Source organism: Elaeis guineensis, chromosome 15 (genome assembly GCF_000442705.2).
Source record: "Elaeis guineensis isolate ETL-2024a chromosome 15, EG11, whole genome shotgun sequence".
NCBI classification, from domain to species: Eukaryota; Viridiplantae; Streptophyta; class Magnoliopsida; order Arecales; family Arecaceae; genus Elaeis; species Elaeis guineensis.
Genome location: NC_026007.2, coordinates 48582779 through 48587416, shown reverse-complemented (window position 1 = coordinate 48587416; position 4638 = coordinate 48582779).

Below are 4638 nucleotides of genomic sequence, written 5' to 3'. Positions count from 1 at the left end.
AATCCAAATCAATCGAACTGGACTAGCTCAATTGATGACATCCAGTCCCTAACTCTTGTTTGTGTGACCCAGTTAGGTTCATTTTCGTATGGTAATGAGATATATCGTGATCTCATCATCGACATCATCGAAACTCCTTTCGATGAACCAGAACTCTTCTGATTCAAAAATTTAGAATGATCGATCATCAATATCATTCTAATTGCTCCCAAAATCTACCAGTGATATCTAGTAGTATATGGTGGCAATCCATCAGAAATAAAGACGAACCTCTCGGTGCAGCTACCTGTGTGATTGAGTTCCTCTATCATGAGTCCTGACTGAATTAGGGTTAAGGTAAACTCGTCAAATCCAACATCAGTCATATGAATCAATCGATCGATCTGAGTTCAATGTGAAACCTCAATGAAAAACTTTTTTTCATTATTTCACTCTACCATGGCCATAGACTTAAGGACTCGATCTTTCGATCATCATAGGACTACTCCTCTGATCTACCGAGGTTGATAGATCCCATCTTGGTGCAATCTGGTTCCTATAATGAATATGCTACAGCCAACATACACCTCAGAGTTTCGAATGGCTAGAAGATCGAGTTATGGTGTAGTCAAACTATAACACACTCAAGGTGAACTATCGATGCACCTCAGATCAAAGAACTAGACACACAGCTACAGTATCGAGCTAGTCATCGATGAGAAGGTAGACTTCCTTATGACTGCTCGAGGTGGTCACGTTCAGTACTCTCAATCTCAACGAAGATCTGTACTCTCGCTTGGTGTCTCCACACCGTAGACTCAAGACACAACTACCCTAAGGAAGCGATCGTACACCAACTTTTGGATTGATCACCATCCTCATGATGATCCTATGGTCAGGAGCTATTTATGAGTTAGTTATGTAAATTCATACCTTAAATTTTCAACTCTTGAAAATATGAATTAACATTCCTACTAACTCAAAGAATGTATCACAGACTTAATGTATACAATGTGATAGTAGAATAATCTTTTTATTCATTTATAGTCAAAATTATAAATTTGCCCTTATATTTGTACAGGAATATGTTAGCCAATCTGGCATCTAGGACACACATCTAACAAACTCCCACTTGACCTAATGCTAATTGGCTACATATCTAAGTCCCAGCTTCTCAAGGTGGGCTTCTTTCTTCTGCGGCCTAATCACTTTGTTAGTGGGTCTGTCACATTATTTGTGGAGTCGACTCTCTTAACCTCGACATAACCCTTTTCGAGGTAATCACGGACAAGATGGAATCGCCGCTCAATATGCTTGGACTTTTGATGAGACCTTGGCTCCTTAGCTAGAGCTATGGCACCATTATTATCGTAGTAAAGAGGGATGGCATCCGATGATATCACTCTAAGCTCTGCGGCAAACTTCTTATACCAGAATGCCTCCTTCGCAGCTTTCGATGCAGCAATATACTCTACCTCCATGGTGGAATCAGCAATCACCATCTGCTTGAAACTCTTCCAGCTAATTGCACCACCATTGCAAATAAACAGACTTTCAGATGTTAACTTTCGATCATCTATATCAGATATAAAGTCTGAGTCTGTAAATCTCTGAACTTGGAGTTCTCCATTCCCAAAGACTAGAAACATATCCTTAGTCCTTCTCAAGTACTTAAGGATACATTTCACAGAAGTCCAGTACTCTTCGCCTGGTTTCGACTGATATCTAGTTGTGACACTCACAGCATGGGCTATATCAGGTCGTGTACATAGCATGGCATACATGAGGCTTCCTATTGTCAAAGCATAAGGGATCTTGCTCATGCGTTCAATCTCCTCGGTGTGCTAGGGCACATCTTCTTGGAGAGATGAATGCCATGTCTAAAAGGTACTAAACCTCTTTTGAAGTTTTTCATGCTAAACCTTTTTAGCACCTCCTCTATGTACATCTTCTGTGAAAGTCCTAACATCCTATTTGGTCTATCTTTATAGACCTTAATACCCAGTATAAAGGATGCTTCTCCTAAATCTTTCATAGAGAACTCCTTAGACCACCATATTTTGATTGAGATCATCATGGAAATATCATTTCCAATTAGGAGGATGTCATCAACGTACAGTATGAGGAAGACAACTGTGCTCCCACTGACTTTCTTGAATACACATGGTTCCTCCTCATTCTTGATGAAACCAAACATTTTAATCATATCATTGAAACGAGTATTCCAGCTCCGAGATGTTTGCTTAAGTCTATAAATGGATCTTTGCAGCTTGCAGACCTTGTGATCATCATCACTGGATGTGAAACCAAGTGACTGTTCCATATAGATATCTTCCTCAAGATATCCATTTAAGAACGTCGTTTTCACATCCATCTTCCATATTTTATAATCAAAATAGGCTACAACAGCAAGCAATGTGCGGATGGATTTTAGCATGGCTACGGACGAGAAGGTATCCTGATAGTCAATGCCTTCGCACTGACTATAACTTTTCTCTACGAGCCTAGCCTTGAATGTCTCCACATTTCCATCTGCATCTATCTTTCTCTTGAAGATCCATTTACACCTAATTGGTACAATACCTTCAGATGGATCTACCAAGTCCAGACTTGGTTTGAGTGCATCGAGTCAATTTCTGATCTCATTACCTCTAACCATTTTTCGAAGTCGATATCTGATATCGCCTCGTCATAGGTCTTGGGGTCATCACCATGAGCTTCATTTTCCATGAGGAATATTTTCTCTACATTCTCTTGTATGGTACCTAAGTACCTTTCAAGAGGACAGAAAATCCTAGTAGATCTATGAGGTGAAAGAGGTTGTGTTAGGACTGATTCTAATTGACTGGGTTCCTCAGGTTCTTTAGCTCGTTGCTCTTGGGAGACATTCTCCTTGAGCTTAATTATTTTTCCGATGCCACTATCTTGAATAAACTATTTTTCAAGAAAAATAGCATGTCGATTCACAATCACATTGTGGTCTTTCAAAATATAAAAATAGTATCCTAATGACTGTTTAGGATATCCTATGAACCGAGCTCTTAAAGATCTGAACTCTAACTTATCCACCTGCTGTCTCTTGACATGAGCCGGACAACCCCAAATTCTGAGATGACTCAGACTTGGTTTCTTACCATGCCATATCTCATATGGTGTGGTAGAAACAGTTTTAGAGGAAATCCTATTCAATACATATATTGTTGTCATGAGACAATGTCCCCAAAGAAACTCAGGGAGGTCCGTGAAGCTCATCATGAAATGGATCATATCTAATAGGATTCGATTTCTCCATTCTGAAACTCCATTGAGTTGTGGCGTTCCAGGTGGAGTCCATTGAAAGACTATGCCATTGTCCTTAAGATAGTCTAGAAACTCCCGACTAAGGTATTTACCTCCTCGATCTGATCGAAAAACCTTAATAGGCTTTTCTATTTATTTTTTTACCTCATGCCTGAATTCTTTAAACTTTTCAAAAGCTTCAGACTTGTGTTTTATTAGAAACGCACACCCATACCTAGACATATCATCGGTAAAGGTAATGAAGTAGACACAGTTACCTCTAGCCGGCACATCAAATGGGCCGCACACATCCATATGTACTAGGGCAAGTAGGTCTGTGGCCCTTTCCCCATGTCCCACAAAAGGAAGCTTGGTTATTTTGCCTTGAAGATATGATTCACAAACTGGATATGACTCGAAAGTCAATGGACTCAATAGCCTGAATTTCTCCAATTTGTTAACCTTGTCTTCCGCTATATGACCTAGCCTTAGGTGCCACAGATACCTATCATTTAGACTATCTCTAGGCCCTTTAATTCCTATGGCATTCACATTTTTCTCTATATTAAATACAGATACATCAATATGTAGCTGATAGAGACCATTAATAAGAAAATCATTTGTAACTTTATTATTTTCATAAAATATGTTACAATGATCCTTATGAAAGCTAATCACATAGCCTTCTTGTGCTAAACATGAAACAAAAATCAAATTTCTGCTTGCTGCAGGCACATAATAACAGTCTCTAAGAACTAAATCTAATCCTAATGGTAATCGCAGAGGGTAAGTTTCCACGGCCACAGTTGCAACTCTTGCTCCGTTCTCGATGCGTAGGATCATATCCCCATCCTTCAGCCTCCTGCTCTCCTCAAGACTCTGCATAGAAGTGCACAAATGAGCACTAGAACTAGAGTCAAGTACCCAACTGGATGCAGAGGAAACCATAAGATTAGATTCTATAATGAGCATACCTCCAGAAGGACCATCCTTCTTGTTCTTCAGGATGGCCAGGTACTGAGGACAGTTTCATTTTCAATGGCCGTTTGAATTACAGTGAAAATATTTTTTCTTTTTAGCAGCCTTCTTCTTCGGTTCCATCTTCTTCCTTTTCCCATCCACTTTCTGCTTCTTCGCAGACTTTTTCTTCTTTCCAAAAGACTTTCTCTTGGAAGAAGTCTGCTCCATAGTAAGGACTGAGCCTTTTGAATTCTTCAAAAAAAGCTCAGCCGTAACCAACATGTTCATTAACTCAACCAAGGTACACTACATCTTATGCATATGAAAGTTCATGATGAGCTGACCATATGCATCAGACAAGGACTGAAGGATCACATCAATCTGAAAATCTTTGTCTAAGATGATACCAAGCTTCTCAAG